Below are 21,160 nucleotides of genomic sequence, written 5' to 3' on the forward strand. Positions count from 1 at the left end.
ACATTTTTCACTGGGAGTTTATTTAGTTTGAACTGGAATAAATCTCTGACCTTAGTTTCTTTATCCTAAAAGCAGAGAAAGCTATAAATACTTTTTTGAGGGGTAGGCGGTGACTCCTCTTACCCAAACTGGATCCCTACTGCTTAGAGTCCCAGCGAGTGTTTGGCCAACTGAGCTGAAGGGTGTGAGCATCTGGAAGCAGTGGTTCCCCACCCTGGCTGTGTCCAGGGCCGGGTGGGGGCTCTGGGGAAAGCGTGCATGCTCACTCCACACCAGTTCAAATAGGATCTCCAGGAATGGAGCCTGGGCATCTGTAGGTTTAAGAAGCTGCCCAGGTGATTCTGATGGACGGTGAAGGTTGCGAACCCGAGTCCGAGGCAAGTGGGGGTTCCCGGCAGCCTGAGAACCTCCTGCTTTCACGAGCTCACACTGGCTTTGGGTGCTGCGGGGGAGTAAAGAGTATCGCGCCGATATGCCGCATCCTGCGAATGTCTACCTGTTTTTCAGTTTATTCCAGTGTCTACCCATTCTTCTTTTTCTTCATGGAATCATTTGGTGGTTAGTTGTGCAGAACTACAGCAAGTCTGGTTTGACTGGTGCAAAACGATCTTGGGTGTGAAGGGCTCTGTTGGTGTTTCTTGTCGCCGGTGGTGCCGGCTCTCTGCCGGGCAGCTTGTAAGTACCACCTCTTCGTGCAGGGCTGTGCAGGCGGGCTGCCTGGGTTTTGCCAACTGTGTAATTTGGCATAAGTATTAAAACTTGGGTAAACCTCGCTTTCTTCATCTATGAAATGGGATGATAGGAGCCATTGTCACCTCCCAGACTTGTTCTGAAGTTTAAATACAAGTATGTCTATAAAGTGTGTAGCTTGATGCCTGTTCCTAGCACATGGTAAGGGCTTATAATTTTCTTGATGGAAATACTCAGAGCTAATAAATTTGCCAGAGATAATTCATTTTTAGCCCTTGAACCAAAGATTTCTTCGGTTTTAACTGGTAGGGTTAATTCACCACTTGAATATTGGCCTTGAGAGTACCTTGGATTTCAAACTAGCATAGCCAGGGGATTTCCTAATTGGAACATTGCCCCTAAAAAGCTGGTTTCAGTCTGTATTCACGCATAGTCCTGGAGTTTAATTTGTTTCTTTGGTTTCTTCTGAACCCGGCTCTGTGGTGACATCTGGCACGCAGGGGTTCATCACATTGTGGCTTCATAGGCCGCCGAGGGGACATGATGGCACGCTGTAGGAAGCGTCTGTTTTCTGCATGCCAGCTGGACAAAGTGAGTACGTCCCTCAGTGGCCGGGGCTCATTCTTCTCAGCTCTCCCACCAAACCTCTCATCTTCCTCTGCTTCCTGTCTGACTCCAAGCTCTATCTGATCAAGGACTCTGGTTCCTGGCACTGCGAGGCCACCTGCACTCGGCAATGTCCAACACGTATTAGGCGCTCACTAAATACTTAGCAAATGAAATCTGGGAGAACAGGGTAAATCCACACGTTAAGGTTTAAGCTGTGTGCTACGAAATCTGCATCTACAGAACTTGGTAAATCAGTTTTTTTAATGCAAGTTTAAAATGTTTGAGTCGTTACCTTAGTTCATTCATCACTTATTGAGTGTCTTGTAGGCTGGCATTGGGGAGAGAGGTGAGTATAGCTGATCCCTGCTCTCATGGATGTGTGGTCTAGGGCGGTGGACAGACAGGTGGCTGCAAGATAAATAGGGTGAGTATTATGATGAAGGGGGTCTGCTGTGTGCGCTTGGACCACAGAGCAGTTGGTGCTTTATGAACACAGGTAGCAAGTCGAAACACAGCTGGAATGACTCTACACGTTCGTGCTTGTACAATTGGTGGGAAGTGCCTATGTAGGTGCTTCGTAAACTCTTGAATGGCCTTGGTATGGATCAAATGGCTTTGCTTGGGCCTTGCTTTATCTTCCTTCATTAGGAAAAAGAAAATCCAGAGCAGCATTGCTGCAGGAGTTCTGGACCCGAGGATGGGCCAGTGAGTTTTGACTTCGGCTCTCCTGCTCTGCCATTATCTGGGTGTTGGGGTGCTGTGCTGTGGCAGGAGGGTTGGGTTAGATGATGCTTATGGCCTCTTTCAGCTCTGACTTCAAGACTCATCATCTCAACCCATCGCCCTGGGGAGTGGAGAAAGAATGTGGCAGTTGGGGAGTCATTAACTACATTTCCTGGGACTTTGTAGCCTGATTTTGGGGAATGCCCTGGGAGAAGTGTTGGTGGTCGGTCTCGTGCTCTGCTGTGAGGGGCACGCAGGCGTATTCGTTTTCCGTGGTGTGAGTGAAAGCCTGGGTAAGGTCAGAGCTTCAGTGGAGTCAGCCGGAAGGAGGCGGAGGACTGAGCCCAACAGGTGATGGTGGGTGCATTTGAGGCAGAATTCACTGAATCCCTTCTGTATATGCATTTCTCAGGGATTCCAGCTTCGTGTGATTTCTGTGGTTTAGGCCCAGGATATTTACTATCATCATGTGACATTGAATGCCCTTTAGCCTCTGCTGTGGTAATGTACAGACCCCAGCTCCTGAGTTTAGCAGGGGACAACACCCGGGTGGCTTAGCTGTGCTGAGAGTTTGGATGACCTCAGACCCATCCGAGAAAGTGTGGTCTTGTACGTTGGTTTGGTTCTCTCTCTCAGAGAGCTTCCCGACCCCTTGGAGGAATGATACAACTCAGATCCTGAGCTGTCCTGAGCCCCTGGACTGTGGGGTTGCCCAGCTAGATTGTCTGCAGTCACGGTGCTCTTGGTCGGGACAAGGTGGGAGGAAGGTGTGTTATAAAACTCAGTTTTACATGGTTGTTATCAATGGTGGTAGTGACTTCTTACATTTGTGTTTTGCTTCATGGTTCATGAAGAAGTTTAAAATCCATTATGTCATTTTATCCTCTCAGCAGTTCTGTGCAAAAGGCGGGTGGGTTTTCACATCTCTTGTTTCTCTGGTGATTTTACTGGGGCTCACAGAAGATCAGGGACTTAACCAAGGGCTCTCAGGCATGGTGACCTTAGTTAATGATACTGTTTTGCATGTTTGAGAGCTGCTAAGAGAATAGATCTTAGAACATCTCATCACAAGGAAAGGAAATCTTGTGACTGTGCGGTAAGGGAAGTTGACTAGATTTAATGTGGTGATCACTGGCCATATATACAAATATCAGATCATTATGCTGTATACCCGAAACTCTCATAATGCGATGTGTCAATTACACCTCAATTAAAAAAATAAAAAATAAAGAAGAGGCATAACCAAGGAGTTAGGGGCCCTAGTGGCCCTGTGTCTTCCTCGACGCCCCACTAGGGCTCCATGCTCTGATTCGGACAGTGCTACGTTCAGCCTCCTATAAACCCCTCACCCATTTGGAGAGGAGCTTGTGGGGCATTTCTGTTCAATTTGGAGCCTTTAGATTCCTTGCCCTCTGTTACTTTCTCCAAATGCCCGGGCATTGCTGAAGCCTCCAGGCTGTCCCTGTGCTTGGGGGCCTTCTCTGCCTCCATGCGGTACATGTGTTAACCCCTGTGAACGAGCTCTCGCACTACAGGGACCTCCCCTGCCTGTCCCCCACACTCTCAGCTCCACTTAATGTTCAGATCTGATTGCTTCCTTCTAGAAATGGGATGTGCTGTGTGTGCTGGGTTCTTTTTTCTTTTTTAATTCAAGCTAGTTAGAGCCAAAGCTGAAATAGGTGATAGCAATCAGTGTGCTGTTTTAAGACTGTGATTGCACGGCCTTCATTTCCCCGGTGTGAGCTCCTTCGAGGGTATGGCCATGTCATATCCATCTGTCTTGTCACCACAATGGCTGGCTTGGTGTCTGGGCCGTGGTGAACGGCTGCCGAAATTCAAGTAAGGCCAGCAGAGAGGTATTGCATCTGGAAAATGACGAGCAAGCTAAAGGAATTTTTTCTTAAGATGTTTGCAAAAGAATATTTTAGAGAGTTGACCTGTTTCTCAGTTGGAGTTTAATTTCAGCTCAGAAAGCAGCTGTGTGCCCGAGAGCTTTGGGGTTTCTCTGTGTGACAGATGAATTTAATTGTTGTTGTATGACTGTATTATCCTTTTGTGGCTTTTGTGGACCTTTCTCCCAAATAGAATAGATTTTTATATGAAAGTCACACTTCCTTTTTGAGAAGTGTAACAGTAATTTTGTGGAATGATCTCCTGTTCGTTTAACCCCAAAGATTCCCTGCTGAGAAGCAAACACTCCGCTTTCGGCTGGGGGAACGCAGTCCGGTTCCTGCCTCCTCGGCCGAAGGGCCGCAAAGCATTCTCAAAGCCAGAGAACAAGATGCGTGTGTGCATCATGGAAATTCTCAAATGCTATGTCAAGTGTCTACATTGGGATTTCTGTAAAGTTTTAGGAGCTAAGCGGGTATGTACACGTTACGGTGCGGAGGGAAAAGAACCGTGTTAACAAGCAGAGACTCTGCTTCGGTCTGTTTTCTTCCCGCTGACTGGCTCTCGGACTGTGGACAGGCCACACAGGGCCGCTGAATGCCCTGCCCTGTTAGGCTTCTGTCAAGGGGTTTTTGCCAGAGTCAGTGAGGTAGTGTATGTGAAAGTGCTTTGTGCTTTTAAATTTTGGAAAATGTCAAGCCTATACATGTTTTTGGAAACATACGTAATTATTTGGGAAACATGTTTAACTTAGTCATGTATGCATTTGGCACACTTTTAATGCCGCCGGGATGTAGCACGTAGGCCTTAATTTCTTGGGAATAAGTTCACTAGACTTGCTGAGGGGAAGAGAGGAGCATTTGGTCAGGGAGAATTTGGCTCATCTCGCCATGTACAGATTAGGGTCTCGTTTACATCTTCTCAAAGTCCCTAAAATTTATGTATTTGTCTTATAAAAATTGTCTCTGCAGTTGAAGTGTTTTCTGTGGCCAGGCATGGTTCTGAGAATGTCACAGATGTGAACTCATTAAAATTCTCGTTACAGCCCCAGGAGGATTGTAGTCCTACGATTTGGATCCTTATCTTACAGATAAGGAAACTGAGGCCCAGGGAAACTGAAGCGGCTTGCCTGAGGTCACAGAGCTCTCGTGCAGTAGTTTTGGGGTTGCAAGCCAAGCCTCAGTCCCAGAGGCCATCTCTGAGCCCCCGCTTAAAGGCTACCTCCTGTCATCCCCATACCTCACTCACAGTTTCTTCCTCCAGTGAGCTGTGCGCCCTCTGAGCTCTGTCGGGCTGTCTGTTTTATTTACCACTGTATTCCCCAGGCCCGACCCGATAGCTGGCATATAGTAGGCAAATTTGTGGAATGATTATATGAAAGGGTTTCTGATATTAGCCTCTTATCATTAAAATTCTCATACATCTGTTTTCTCACCTAACCCTTACAATTGTGAGGCGGGCAGTGTTTCCCTCCCCTTTTCCGCATAAGGAAATGAGGTCGTAGAGTCAGGGATTGAGTCCTGGGTTACATATCTTCAGTTCATACGTGTTGTTGTTGTTTTAACTTTCAGATTCTTCTGAAATTCTTTCTTTGGTGAGGGTCATCAGAAGGAAGCACAGGTAAGATTTCATGATCTTCTAATTCAGTGGCATTAAAGATTAAACTGTGTTGACAAGAGCCATGGCGCTGTCTGCTGGGGGTGCTTAGAATAGAGATCTAGGCGTTAAAACCCAGATAGTGCCTGCTCATAACCACGTCAGATGTGAAGTCTGCCTATCTGGCTTGTTTGGTTGGGGGTAAAGCTGGAAATCCTGAGGACACAGGTGCAGTTTGGGTCCCTGCTCTTCACCCAGGACCGCCCATCCCACGGTGGCTCTCCCACGTCCTCGCCAGCCCCGCTCTGCTCTCTCCCTGGCATGTGCCTTCTTAATGGCATTTATGAATATCAGAATTCCCCTGTATGTAATCTGAAAATTGACGTCATGTAGGCAAAACAAGCCAAACAGAGCTTTTAAAAGCGTGTAACACACTCCCCGCTCGTAAAGGAAATACATGTTCATTGGGAAGTGTTTGGAAGTAAGAGACGATAAAGAAGAAAGTAAGTCTCACATCAGCACTATGAACGTTTGGGCCTTGTGCAGAAAAGCATTATCACAGCAGACCAGAGACTGCTGTCCTCTGGGAGGCCTGCTTGCAAGCTTGGCCCTTGGCTGGTGTCTGGAACTTTGATGTCGGGACGGTTCCCACCACCCTGACTGATAAGAGTGGCTCACTGAGCCTGAGCTCGTTGTGCAAACAGCAAGTTTGTGCCTGCAGACCTGCTCTCCTCCCAGGAGTCTGGAACCTTGGTACACGCCAGGCCAAGAGGGCCTGTGTGCCCAGCCCCCAGTGGAACCCCTGTTGCTGGGTCTCTAAGAGCTTCCTGGCGACAGCACTTCACGGGTGCTCTATCCTGTGTAACTCTGAGGGAGAGGACCCCGGAGACTCCCACCCAGTGTCATCTGCACCTCACGCCTTCCCCTGTTGCTGACCGTGCTTTGCGTCTTCTCGCCGTGATAAGTCTAGCTATGAGTATGCCTGTGCGCTGGGTCCTCCTGGCCAGTCATCGAGCCTCGGGGCTAGGGGGGCAGGTCTCGGAGACCCTTGACTAAGGCCTATTCCTTTTCTTTTTCTAAGCATAAAAATTAAAAAAAAAATTAAATAGGTATTGCATCTGTCTGAGATCTCTTTTTTTATCCCACAAATATAAATGAGCATTTTGTCGCATCATGAAATATTCTTTCAAAACACAATTTCTACTTCAGTTACACCTTACGTGTTTTCTGTAATGTCGGGTGTTTGGGTTTTACAGTTTACGGTGCTATTGTAGGTAACGAAACCCTTGTTTGCAGAACTCAGTGTGCATCTCAGCGCAGGTAGTTCTTGGGGGAGGGGGCGTGAGAGAGGGCAGGGTGCTGTGGGTGATCGTGGCAGACGCCGTTCAACTCTTCTTCAGAGAGGGGGTGTCCGCTGGCACGGTTCAGCCGCCTCACCGAGTCCTCAGCAATCCTAACTATTACCAGTCAAGGCAGTTCTTCAATTGGATAAATAATAGATCATTTTAAGTTGCATTTTTTAAAAAGATTTATTTATTTATTTGAGAGAGAGCACGAGCAGGGTGGGGGAGGGGCAGAGGGAGAAGCAGGCTCCCTGCTAAGCAGGGACCCCAACATGGGGCTCAATCCCAGGACCCCAGGATCATGACCTGAGCTGAAGGTAGACGCTTAACCAACTGAACCACCCAGGCGCCCCTTAATTTGCATTTTCAGTTATTAGTGAGGTTTGAATGATTAATTTTCTTTTCTGACCTGCCTATTAATGTCTTTTAGATTGAGAGTTTCCGTCCTTTGCCCAGATATTTTGTGACTGTTCTGGGCTGGGATAGTGACCTCCCAGGGAAAACCCTTGTATCCTCACTCCACCGTACCCACCCCCGGCCTCTGGCATGGTATGCGCTGAAGAAGTGGGCTTTCCTTACACGGGAAGCATGACTGCTGTTGCCCATCGACGAGGTGCATCCTTAAAGGAAGGCCCCGATGTGGGCACTGGAATTGATACTGGCCGTGGGAAGGATGCTGCGACATCCTGCGGATGACGGGGACAGCAGCAGCTGTTCTGTGGGGGAGAGTGGCAATGAGGGGCCTCTATCTGTTTATCACTAGCAGTAAGGGTGTGAATATCTCCACCCGGATGTGTCCATGTATTTCTCATGAACTGTAAAAAGACTCAGAATGTGCAAACCTTACTGAGCCAACTAAGCCCCTGTGATTGCAGAAGCCACATGAGGTGGTAGCAGGGGCACAGAGGCACGGAAGGACTCTGTCCCTGTGTGCTGAGTCCCTCCTCGGCGAGGACTCGACCACGTGGCACGTTTGTGTCTACCACGGCTACTGCCAGGTCTTTCCGGCCACTGGCAGAAAATATGGCAGTGCACGTGCGGCCACAGTGACGGGGTGGGGAAGGGGAGCTGGCGGCCGGAGCTGTGCTTGTGTGACAAGCTGACCCTTCACCTTGACTGTTTATAGGAGGTGGTAGGGAAGGTGAGTCATGGAGGATGGGGGTGCAGTCGCTGCGCCTTCGAGTCCCTGGGGCGATGTCTGGTATCTCCCCTGTGTGTATGGCGCACTTGTTTCCGCACGCGTGGCAGCGCTCTGGAGGCCGCTAACATGCCAGTAGCGCGGGTTGCCCCAGAGGAGGGGCTGGGATCGGAGGTTAGAGTGGAGGGAGAATTTCACTGTTTTTGCATAAATCTGAATTTTAATTTTTGCTATTTTATTGTTGAGTACATCTTAATTATGTGTATGCTTTAATAACATTTGTAATGAAAGCAATATTTACTTTTGAAAGTTTGAAAAAAGTGTGAAATAACCCGTGACCGTGGACTAGCGATTCAGCCTTTCCGCGCCTCGGCTGGGGAGTGGGACGGTACCAATTTTATAGGCTTATCACGAGGGTTCAGTGAGAGAAAACTCAGAGCCCGGCACCTCCCGAGTGCATAATAAATGTTATTACTTCAACGTTTTAGTAGAAAGAGAATGCTTACAGGCCATCATGGTGTCTGTTGTATAAATACCTCCGGGCCGTTGTCTTAGTAGAAAGAACTTGAATTCAGCTCTGGCTCAACAGTGTGTGGAAGAGCATTATTTTGGGCATCAGGAGACTCCGACTGTGAATGGGGCTGTGTGATTAGCGTGCAGTCCTGGCAGCTCCTTGTTCCTCCCGTGTGTGGTGGGAGCCGTAGCACGTTCCTGTTGCAGGGCCAGGGGAGCCTTCCCAGGCACGCAGCAACAGGAAAGCCGTGGGGCTACGGTGAGGGGCAGGTGCATGCGTGAAGCAGAACGCATCCAGAGAACCCAGCGTGGTCTGTCCTGTGCGGAGAGTGGGCTCCTCCTCTGTTCCTTGCCACCTTCAAGAAAGCAGGCCGGTCGAGGAATCCACCCGTGGGACAGCCTGACAGCCCCGGTGTGCCGGTGTGCCGTGCGCTGTGTTGATTTGGCCCGTTGTCGCGGCAGCAGCAGCAGACGGCAGGCACAGCTTGCCTTGATTTGCATATCTGGGTGTTTCTGCTATTTATAAACAGAAAAGGCGTGGAAGGCTGTTTGTGGCAAGCTGGCAAATCCGGCAAAATATGGACAGTTCCGTGAGTACGGTTTGCACGTGCGCGGGCCCCAAGTGGTCACATAAACAAACACATTGGCCCATATTTAAGAGTCGCTCTTAAAAACAGTCAACCGTCGGCCATATGGTTCATCGACTTTTCCTTGCAATGCAGGGATTGATGGCCAGACATCTGAAATCTGAAACCATCTTAAAACAGTTTTATGCCCCCCCTCCCCCGCTTCTTTTTCCATTATGAGGAGAGAAGAATGGAGGGAGGACAGTGTCACTTTACAGAGGCTTTTGTCACCGTCTGTCCTATTCCCTGTTGACCTGTCACAACGTTAGCTCACCACAGGTCTGGTGGAGACGTTCTTTCTCCTCTTCTCTGCGGCACGGTTCTCTAGCATCTGTCAGTCCCTAGTGTGTGTTTCGGTTTGTCTGTTCACACTGACACACACGTGGGCTCCCAGGAGGCCAGGTTATTGTCTCGAGTCACCGCTCTACCCTCAACCCCGGCACGATTAGAATTTGTTGAGTGAACAGGCGGGGTGAGACGGCTGCTCTTCCCCCCTCTGCCGTGTCAAGAAAAATGCCTGTGGGAGAAGTCGAGTGAGCGGGAGTGGGGGACTGTAGGCAGTGAAGCCACACGGGTCGCTGTGGGATGTCTCGTCAGCCCAAATACTTAATCTGGAAGAAGGTGTGGGTCTTGAGTTGCAATGTACAGACCACTTCCTTGGGAGATTAGTAGGTGGTCACAGCGTTTCACACTGTCCCAGGTGTGTGTCTGTGTGTCTGTGTGCATGCACACGTGCCACGGGCTTTTATCCTGCTGCAGATAGAATATACAGCCTGAGGCCCAAGAAAGCGAGCTGCCCAGCATCACCTGGATAGAGCGGGACCAGAGCCTACCTGTGTCATTCCCAGAGCCTTTCAACTGCTCACCTCACCACCCTCTCCTGCTCACACTGTCTTCCTTGACTCGGAATATGCAGGCATGGGGGAGAAAATGTACCCAGTGCCACAGGCGCAGAGAAAAAACCCAGCAGCTTAAACCCAGTCTTATACCAAGAGCAAGTGGTGATTTTTACAATAGCTTTAAGTTTCACAGTGCCTTACGTTTTCTCATAAGTTTTATAAAACAAGACAATCGAAGGAGTTTGGGGAATGGTGACTTTAGAAGAAGGGGGAAGTCACATAGAGAATTGCAATTTTTTACTTTATTCTCAGCCTAGAATTGAAGCACTTTGGACTCCTACCCACGCTACAGCTTTAACTGTCACGTGGCCAGTCAGTACCCATTACTTTAGAAGAGCAGATGCAGGCCCCAGCTCTCCCCTCTAATGGTGGTCTCATTAATTTTAAATTCAAATGACAGGAGCAGCAGATGGCGAGGTGGGGTAAGTGTTCAGATGTTTGGTCACAGACAGCTCTTTGCTTCCGCACATTACGTCGGGACCCGGGACTGGCTGAGCCCACAGAGAACTGACGGTGCTCTGTCCCCTCGCCAGCTGGGCTCGCTCTCGCGCTGGGTGCCAGAGGATTGCTCTCCTGCAGTCAGTGAGGACGGACCGAGGGTGGTTCTGAAATCCTGACGGGCTATTCGCACCATCCATGATTCTGAAGCAGAGCTATCGGAAGGCTGTCTTCTCTTTGTATTTCAGGTCTTTCAAACCTGTATCTCGAGGCTACATGAGCTAATTAAGGTCTTCTTCAGCAGGTAATTTAGTATATTATTCACGGATGTGCAGAAGAGGTGTGTCCCACGGCACAGGCCCCGGCACTTCGTTTGCACAAGGCTGTGGGCCTTAGGACACAGCCTCATCTTCTGCATGATCTAAATGTGAATTCTTTCTAACTGATTTTCTAAATGAGTGACACTGAGCCCGGAGTGTACACTTATGTAAAGAGATACACTTTTATTTTGTCTGAATTCAGATTTTACATCCGTATAGAAATGCAGCCATAGAACTGGCCCAGCCCCTCTCTCCTCCCTTTATAAAATCCGAAGGTACTTCCAGGGAGGGCATGCTCCCTGCCTTTCCCCTCACAGTCTGCACACCTGTCCTCCTGCCTACCTTCCCTACCTGTCCCCCCTCCTCTGGGCTCTCTGCAGAGGGAGTGGCCCCCGCCAAAGCTTTCCCAAGGCTGCATGGGACCGTGGGCAGAAGAGGGGGGTCGCTACCTGCTGTCCCATGGAGGGTTAACCTTGCCAGTGCTGCGGTCTGGTCGTTGAGCAGTACCAAAAGCGTGTCGTTCTGCAAAACCGGAGGTCAAAGTGACGGCAGGACAGAGCTCTCTGTCAGGATGCTCTGTGTATTTTATTTTTTTAAATTTTTTTATGATTTTTTATTATATTATGTTAGTCACCATACAGTACATCCCCGGTTTCCAATGTAAGGCTCGATGATTCATTAGTTGTGTATAACACCCAGTGCACCGTGCAGTACGTGCCCTCCTTACTACCCATCACCGGTCTATCCCATTCCCCCACCCCCCTCCCCTCTGAGGCCCTCAGTTTGTTTCTCATAGTCCATAGTCTCTCATGTTTCATTCCCCCTTCTGATTACCCCCCCCTTCTTTATCCCTTTCTTCCCCTACCGATCATCCTAGTTCTTATGTTCCATAGATGAGAGAAATCATATGATAGTTGTCTTTCTCTGCTTGACTTATTTCACTTAGCATTATCTCCTCCAGTCCCGTCCATGTTGTAGCAAATGTTGAGAACTCGTTCTTTCTGATAGCTGAGTAATATTCCATTGTATATATGGACCACAACTTCTTAATCCAGTCATCTGTTGAAGGGCATCTCGGCTCCTTCCACGATTTAGCTATTGTGGACACTGCTGCTATGAACATTGGGGTGCATATGGCCCTTCTCTTCACTACGTCTGTATCTTTGGGGTAAACACCCAGTAGTGCAATGGCTGGATCATAGGGTAGCTCAATTTTTAACTTTTTAAGGGACCTCCACACTGTTTTCCAGAGTGACTGTACCAACTTGCATTCCCACCAGCAATGTAGGAGGGATCCCCTTTGTCCACATCCTCTCCAACAATTGTTGTTTCTTGCCTTATCTATTTTTGCCATTCTAACTGGCGTAAGGTGGTATCTCAGTGTGGTTTTGATTTGAATTTCCTTGATGGCTAATGATTTTGAACATTTTTTCATGTGTCTGTTAGCCATTTGTATGTCTTCATTGGAAAAGTGTCTGTTCATATCTTCTGCCCATTTCTTGATTTGTTTATTTGTTTCTCATGTATTGAGTTTGAGAAGTTCTTTGTAGATCTTGGATACCAGTCCTTTATCTGTAGTGTCATTTGCAAATATCTTCTCCCATTCCGTGGGCTGCCTCTTAGTTTTTCTGACTGTTTCCTTGGCTGTGCAGAAACTTTTAATCTTGATGAAGTCCCATAAATTCATTTTATCTTTTGTTTCTCTTGCCTTTGGGGATGTGTCATGAAAAAGGTTGCTTTGACCGATGTTGTAGAGGTTGCTGCCTATGTTCTCCTCTAGAATTTTGATGGATTCCTGTCTCACATCGAGGTCTTTCATCCATTTGGAGTTTATTTTTGTGTATGGTGTGAGATAGTGGTCAAGTTTCATTCTTTTGCATGTAGCTGTCCAATTTTCCCAGCACCATTTATTGAAGAGACTGTCTTTTTCCCACCGGATGTTTTTTCCTGCTTTATCAAATATTAGTTGCCCAAAGAGCCGAGGGTCCATTTCTGGGCTCTCCATTCTGTTCCATTGGTCTGTGTCTGTTTTTGTGCCAGTACCATGCTGTCTTTGTGATCACAGCTTTGTAGTACAGCTCGAAATCCGGCATTGTGATGCCCCCAGCTTTGTTTTTCCTTTTCAACAGTTCCTTGGAGATTCGGGGCCTTTTCTGTTTCCATACAAATTTAAGGACTATTTGTTCCAGTTCTTTGAAAAATGTCCTCGGTATTTTGATCGGGATAGCATTGAAAGTGTAGATTGCTCTGGGTAGCACGGACATTTTAACTATGTTAATTCTTCCGATCCATGAGCATGGAATATCTTTCCATCTTTTTATGTCTTCCTCAATGTCTTTCAAGAGTGATTTATAGTTTCTAGAATATAGGTCCTTTACGTCTCTGGTTAAGTTAATTCCAAGGTAACGTAAGGTTTTTGGTGCTATTGTAAATGGGATGGATTCCCTAATTTCTCTTTCTTCGGTCTCGTTATTCGTGTATAGAAATGCAACTGATTTCTGAGCATTGATTTTGTATCCCGCCACGTTACTGAATTGCTTTATAACTTCTAATAGTTTGGGAGTGGCTTCTTTTGGGTTTTTCATATAGAGTATCATGTCGTCTGCGAAGAGAGACGTTTTGACTTCTTCTTTGCCGATTTGAATACCTTTGATCCCTTTTTGTCGTCTGATTGCTGTTGCAAGGACTTCTAGTACTATGTTGAATAATAGTGGCGAGAGTGGGCATCCTTGTCGAGTTCCTGATCTTAAGGGAAAGGCTTCCAGCTTTTCCCCATTGAGAATAATATTTGCAGTAGGCTTTTCATAGATGGCTTTTATGAGATTGAGAAATGTACCTTCTATTCCTACACTCTGAAGGGTTTTAATCAGGAAAGGATGCTGTATTTTGTCAAATGCTTTTTTGGCATCGATTGAGAGGATCATATGGTTCCTGAGTCTTTTCTTGTTGATATGATGTATCACGCTGATTGATTTGCGAATATTGAACTACGCTTGCATCCCAGGTATGAATCCCACTTGATCGTGATGGATAATCCTTTTAATGTACTGTTGGATTCTATTAGCAAGTATCTTGTTGAGGATTTTGGCGTCCATATTCATTAGGGAGATCGGTCTGTAATTCTCCTTTTTGAGGGGGTCTTTGCCTGGTTTGGGGATCAAGGTAATATTGGCCTCATAGAATGAGTTTGGTAGCTTTCCTTCTGTTTCTATTTTTTGAAATAGCTTTAGGAGAATAGGTATTATTTCTTCTTTGAATGTTTGGTAGAATTCCCCAGGAAAACTGCCCGGGCCTGGAGTTTTGTTATTTGGAAGGTTGTTTATCACTGACTCAATTTCTTCATAATTAATAGTCCTGTTTAAGAAATCAATTTCTTCCTGTTTCAATCTTGGTAGTTTATAGGTTTCCAGGAAGGATTCCATCTCTTCCAGATTGCTTAGTTTATTGGCATATAGCTGTTGATAAAAATTTCTAATAATCCTTCCAATTTCAATGGTGTTCGTCATGACCTCTCCTTTTTCATTCATAATTTTAATAATCTGGGTCCTTTCTCTTTTCTTTTGGATAAGTCTTGCCAGTGGTCTGTCAATTTTATTGATTCTCTCAAAGAACCAGCTTCTAGTCCTGTTGATCTGCTCTAGTGTACTTCTGGTTTCTGCTTGATTGATTTCAGCTCTAATTTTGGTCAACTGCTTCCTCGTGCGTGGATTAGACCTGTCCCTCTGTTGCTGTTCCAGCTTCTTGAGGTGAGAATATAAAAACTGCATTTTAGATTTTTCTGTTCTTTTGAGTGAGGCTTGGATGGCTATGTATTTCCCCCTTAGGATCGCCTTTGCAGTATCCCATAGGTTTTGGACTGTTGTATTTTCATTCTCAATTGTCTCCATAAATTGTTTAATTTGATTTTTGATTTCCTGGTTAATCGAGTCATTCCTGAGCAGGATGGTTCTTAGTCTCCAAGTGTTTGAGTTTCTTCCAAATTTTTCCTTGTGGTTGAGTTCCAATTTCAGAGCGTTGTGGTCTGAGAATATGCAGGGGATAATTTCAATCTTTTGGTATCGGTTGAGACCTGTTTTGTGTCCCAGAACATGGTCTATTCTTGAGAATGTTCCATGGGCATTAGAATAGAATGAGTATTCTTTGGTTCTGGGGTGTAGTGTTCTATATATATCTATGAGGTCCAACTCGTCGAGCATGGCATTCAAAGCCTTTGATTCTTTGCTTAGTTTTTGCCAAGGTGTTCTGTCTATTTCTGATAGTGGAGTGTTGAGGTCTCCTACTATTAATGTATTTTCATTTATATGTCTCTTTATTCTGGATAAGAGTTGGCTTGTGTATCTTGCTGCTCCCCTGTTGGGGGCATATATATTTATAATTGTCATATCCACTTGTTGAATACTTCCTTTAAGAATAATATAGTGCCCTTCTGCGTCTCTAACTATAGTCTGTAGTTTAAAATCCAATTTATCTGATATGAGAATTGCTACCCCAGCTTTCTTTTGAGGTCCATTTGCGTGAAAGATGGTACTCCATCCCCTTACTCTCAGTCTGAATGCATCTTTGGGTTCGAAGTGAGTCTCTTGTAGACAGCAAATAGATGGGTCATTTCTTTTTATCCAATCTGCAACCCTGTGGCGTTTTATGGGATGGTTCAAACCATTTACATTAAGACTGATTACTGAGAGATATGATTTTAATAATGCCATGTTGCCAGTAAAGTATTTGTTTGTATTGGCTGTGACTTTCTGTTCTGTATCACTCTTGGGGCCTTTTTACTTTTATAGAACCCCCCGTAATATCTCCTGTAGGGCTGGTTTCGTGGTTACAAAATTGGTTAGTGACTGGCGATTCTGAAATGTCTTTATTTCTCCATCAATTCTGAATGACAGCCTTGCTGGATAAAGGATCCTTGGCTGCATGTTTTTCTCTGAAAGAGCTTTAAATATGCTCCCCCAACCCTTTCTCTCATTCCAGGTCTGTGTAGACAGGTCTGACGTAATTCTGATGCCTTTGCCTTGGTACGTGAGAAATTTCTTTGCCCTGGCCGCTTTCAATACTGTATCCTTGGATCTAATATTTGCGAAATGCACTATGACGTGACGTGGCGTAGGTTTGTCGTGGTTGAGCTTGGGAGGGGTCCTCTCTGCCTCTTGGACACGAATGTTTGTTTCCCTCGCTAGATTAGGGAAGTTTCAGCTACAATTTGTTCAGATATTTCTTCTAGACCTCTGTTTTTCTCCACCCCCTCGGGGATGCCGATGATTCTAACATTGGATTGTTTCATTGAGTCAGTAATGTCCCGTAACCTACATTCGTGGGCTTGGATTTTTTTAAGAGCAGCTTCTATTTTGTTTTTTTCCTCTATTAACCCATCCTCCAATTCACTAACCCGTTCCTCTGCTTCTGTGACCCTGGCTGTCAGAGCCTCTAGTTTTACCTGCATTTGGCTCATAGAATTTTTAATTTCTGTCAGATTCGCTCTCATTTCTGTCCTTAGGGATTCTATATTCTCAGTAACCTTTTCGTTAATAGTTTTTTCAATTCTACTCATCATTTTGACCATCGTTACTCTGAATTCCATTTCTGATACTTTGGTTACATCCATATCCATTATTTCTGTGGCAGAGGCCACAGACTCACTGTCTTTTCTTTGCTGGGGGGGGGGGGGCTTCTCCTTCTTGTCATTCTGATGAGGAGAGGTTGCGGGGTTGTCCAGAGCCCAAATTATTGACTGGGTCCCAGGCCGTGCCCCTTGTTTTATAGGGATCTTAGGGATGTGGGCTTCTTCTTTAAAGATTATATTTATTTATTTATTTATCTGAGAGAGAGAGAGAGAGAGAGTCAGCAAGAACGGGAACAGAAGCAGGGGAGTAGGAGAGGAAGAAGCAGGCTCCCAGCAGAGGAGCCCGATGAGGGACTCCTTTCCGGAACGCCGGGATCACGCCCTAAGCCAGAGACAGGCGCTCAATGACTGCGCCACCCAGGCGCCTGGGTTGTGGGCTTCTTGATTTTTCAGCCTGCCTTCTGTGTTCTGGGGGAGGGGCCTGCCGCGCCGATACTCAGGCAACCCTGTTTGGGTAGAGTCTCCGTGTCCCCTGCGAGGGGGGATGGGGATGGGCACCCTGTGAGCCGGTCTTTCCAGGCTTTTGTTCTCTGGTGGCTTTCCCTGGCGGTTTGCTGTGCCTCTTCTGAGAGTCAGAGTAGCAGCGGCTGAATTTCAGCCTCTGTCACAGAACAGAGGGATTGCGGCCCGTTCTCCACTGATGTTCTGGCCGCTTTAACTCTGTTACTGTTGGTGCTGCTCAACCCTGCAGCGTCCCGGGATGTGCGCCCCACACCCGGCGTCCCTGCCCTCACTTCCAGGGCCAGCGCGTCTCTGTCCTTTGTGTTTCTAATGCTGCCAGCCGCCAGCCGCCCTGCGCGCTCCGGAAGCTCCCGGTCTCAGTCTGGATCCAGTGAGCACACCGGGAGCTCTGTGTATTTTAATCATGGGTGGAAAGCCATGGAAAAATATGTGATTCCTAAAATTTGGGGTCAGAGGGAAGTCAGGGACTTGATGTGGAGTGACAGCGGAGCAGGGAGGTGAGGGTGTAACAGACATGCTGTCCGTCTCCCTGCTAGGCGCCGGCGGACGCGGGGCTGCCTCCCATGTTTTGCTTATGAACTTGTCTTGTAATCATGTTCCAACTCCCACCATGATGTTCCTCCTCTTCCGTGATGATGTTGTCCCTGGTAGCATAGTCCTCGAGCCGCATGCGCCACGGAAGTGTTCTTGCCGGTACAGGGTGCTGTCGGCGCAGTCTGGGGTAGGGAAGTCACAGCCCAGGGACGAGGCCACCCCTTCACCACAGCTTCCCAACCATGCCCTTTCTTGACCTCTGCCTCTGACCTGGAGCTCCTGCTTCCTCTGATGCCTGCTGAGATTTGTTCCATCCTTCTCTTCTGGTGTCGGTGAATCACTGCGCTGTCACTCTGTCGTGGCGCCCCTGAATCCACACGTGACCACGTGTCCACATTTTTGAGGTTTTCACTTGTGCCGTTTTAAAAGTCATTCTTACAGTTTCTTGTGGGTTGCGAGACGCTTTCGGAAGCAAATTCCATGCGGTGTATTGCCGTGTGTTTATTTTGCAAGGCTAGCTTGGTTGGAGGCCACGTAGAGGAAGCAGGAGGGTGGGGGACAGGGGCAGGGCCTCACGGGCAGAGACGGAGTCCTGCCGCCACCAGCGCACACTCCGGCTTGTTCGGGGGTGTGCTGGCTTTCCAGCATCCGCACGTGGCCAGCAGCACGCGGCTCTCCTGAGGTCCTTGTTTTAGAGTCGAGGCTGTGGAAAAGAGTGTCCAAGTCTGGCCCAGAGAGACACTAGAAGGACAGTTTGCTAAGTAACCTGGAACGGAGATGGTTTGCACGGGCAGCATGGGAGGCGCTCCAGGGTGTGGCGCCGCCTTTATGGGCCCTCCTGGCAGCATTACAGGTTTCTGGGGGCTTCGGGGATCACTGGAAGCGCCAGGGATGGCGTTCTTGTGGGCTGCAGGCAGTCAGGATTCACTCCGTGTCCACTGGATAGCGGCCGTTTCGCTCCTGGCCAGGGTGTAGGTGAGCCGTTCTCCCGGCAGGGCTGCTGGAGGTGTTTGCTGTGGTTCGGGCGTGAGCGAGTGATGTGCGTTTGCATCCGCTTAAACCACGAGTAAGCGGAACACAGCCAGGTGCTGTCGGCCACGTTGTGTATTAGTCACTGTTCCACCTCCCAGGCAGACTCTTGGTGATGTTTCCTTGAGCCCTCCTGCGCGCGCGCGCCACCCCTAACACGCCCCTTCGCACCCATCCCTACACACGTTTTCTTTCCAAAGCCCCATCCCCCCAGGCGGCCACTACCAGGCTGGTCCCTATTTGCCATGTTTGCTTCCAGCACTTTCCCAGCCCACTGCCCCTTCCTATTTACCTCCCAGTTACCAGTTGTCCCCAGTGGGCCTGCCTTCCTCATTCCTGCTTTGGAGGCTCCTGGGGTTGGAAGCCACCATCACAAATTCCAGGGTTTTCCAAACCTTGTTTTATCAGGACCCGGGGATGGCGGAGAGGCTGAGGCTTATGAGCTGTGCGTGTATATGATGACGGTGGGATTTTCTCCGGCACTGGCAATGTTCATTGTGCTTAGCGGTAAAGAATGCTTGACTTCCGCCTTCTTAGCGAAGGATGGTTTGTGAACCTGGCCTCGCTTGCAACAAGAAAAGCACGATTTGCATGTCATCTCGTTTTGTATTCTTGAGTGTTGAGGGACAAGCTGTTCTTGAGCTCCTCATTCGCTCAGCCACGGTTGACAGTGTGCTATACCAGCTGCTCCACCGGCCCCTGGGACCAGCCCCTAGGGGAGCCATCCCCCAGGATGGCCTGCGGCAGACGGGGGTGCTGAACTAGCAGAGTTTGGGAGTGCTGTACTGGGGTGCCTGCAGGGTGCAAGGCTGAGCTCCTGTGCCTCCTCCCCGAGCAGCTTGTTCCCCTAGCTCTGCGCCCCTGCCAGAGCACTCGTCACGATGCTTTGTATGTCTGTCCTTCCCATTTAATGGAGAGGTCTCGAAGGACATGCCACGGGCTGTGTACCCATTATTTTGACATTCCCATTCCCCAGCACCGTAAGATAAAAGATGCACAAGGACTCTCTACCTTTCATGGAAACTAGATGGGCTGAAGGAGGAGTCCCCATGGCTGGGGGCATGGGGGGGAGACAGAATGGACTCACAGAGGGAGGGAGTGTGTTTTGTTCCTCAACTTTCATTTGAAATCACACAGACATAGGGAAATGTCGCAAAAGTAGTACAAAGAACTCCTGTACGCCCTTCACTGATTCCCCAAACATTTTACAACATCAGTACTTCCACTCTCCCTCCCTGTCTCTCACTGTGTGTGTACGTGTGTGTGTTTATTCATTCACTCATTCATTCATTCGTTCATTCATTACCAAACTGTTGGGAGTGGAGGCTGGATTGCAGGGCTGAGGTGAAGAAGTGGCAGAGGAGAGGTTGGTTGGGCGCCCTCACAGCAGTCGGGGCTGGAGAACACAGTGGTTGGGCCTGGTGGGAAATGATAAGAGAGGTGAGAAGTGGTCCGACTGCTGTGTTTCGAAAGGAGACCCTGTAAGATTTGCTGACAGGTTGGATAACAGGCTTCAGGGATTTTGGCCTGAGTGGCTGGAAGACTAGCGATGCCATTACAGAGATGGGGAAGACCGGGAGGAGTGGGTTTTGGCAGAGGGAATCAAAAGCCGGTTGTAGGGATAAGACTGAGGCCCAAGCACAGAGGCCCTGGAGCGTTGAGGGGAAAGAGCAAACTGCAAGACCTGAAAGAACGTGAGTAATTCAGAGAGCTAGAATTAGCCGATTCTATTCGTAAGGAAAGAGCCGCAAAGGTGTAAGGTGTCTCCAGCTCGTGTGCACGGGGCTGCGCCTGCCTGTGTTACACAGTCTGCAGCGTTGGTGGAAGCAGCTGGCTTTCATCTGTAGGCGCACGGAGCTCACCCCCACGTCCTGTTTCTCGTAATGTGCCATCTGTGTCCCCTGGCCTTTGCTTTCACAGCTCTTTGTCACCAGCCCTGTCGCCTGCCCCCGGGGTGTCTCCCACATGGGACCCCATCTCTCCATCTCTCCAGCATTCCTCAGGAAGACTAGATTCACTCTGTTTTCCCACAGAGGGCAGCTGGAAGTGTGGATGGGGTCTCAACTGCAGATGGGAATTTAGGGGAGATTACTGTATAAATGGTGGGGGAGTCATGGAGCTGGAGGAAATCTCCCAGGGATGAGTGTAATTAGGAGGAAAAAGCCCTGGGTCCAAGAAGATGAGCGGGAACAGCAGAGGGAAGGAAGAGGAATGGGAGGCATGCGGAGAAACTGTGTCCAGAGGGGCGCATGATGGGGGTATGGTCAGATGCTGCCCCATCGGTGAAGTGAGGGCAGATGTCACTGACGGTACAGGAGCCGGTCAGAGGAGGGGGCAACGTGATGAGGGAGCCTGACTGAGTGGGAAGGAAGGGATTTGGGGGATGGTGTAGACCTCTCTTTGGAGGGAGCTGGCTGATGAAGTTAGGTTTGTTCTAGATGGTTCGTCATGACGGTGTGAGCAGTACTTAGTTTATTTCGTCACCTCTGGATCCTTATCCGGGGGAGCAGATTAACACCCTTTAGCTGGGAAACTAAATATGTATTAAAAATCTCTTTGTTGTGGCTCATGCTGTATTTTGGACATTACAAGGGACATTTTCTCTATGGAAATAGGGCCCTCTGGATCAAGAAGTACTTCTGAGAGGGACACACACTTTCACCCAGAAATGATGAAGTGACAGAATAGTTTTCTGCTTTCTTGAAGCACGGACTCTTGAGCTGGTGC

At 48.2% G+C, this 21,160-nt stretch overlaps 1 protein-coding gene across 5 annotated transcripts in view; it reads left to right on the forward strand.

Moving 5' to 3' along the window:
• The window catches only part of AFAP1 (actin filament associated protein 1), a 149,523-nt gene that overhangs the window by 26,438 nt on the left and 101,925 nt on the right, over positions 1-21,160 (forward strand). For 3 of the 5 annotated variants that reach the window (XM_026485913.4, XM_026485916.4, XM_026485915.4), the window contains exon 2: positions 5,484-5,532. The exons of the other annotated variants lie outside the window; for them this stretch is intronic. The gene's annotated coding sequence lies outside the window, so the exon portion shown is untranslated. The remainder of the gene's footprint in view (positions 1-5,483; positions 5,533-21,160) is intronic. 5 annotated transcript variants of the gene reach the window in all.

Source organism: Ursus arctos, unplaced genomic scaffold, assembly GCF_023065955.2.
Source record: "Ursus arctos isolate Adak ecotype North America unplaced genomic scaffold, UrsArc2.0 scaffold_9, whole genome shotgun sequence".
NCBI lineage: Eukaryota > Metazoa > Chordata > Mammalia > Carnivora > Ursidae > Ursus > Ursus arctos.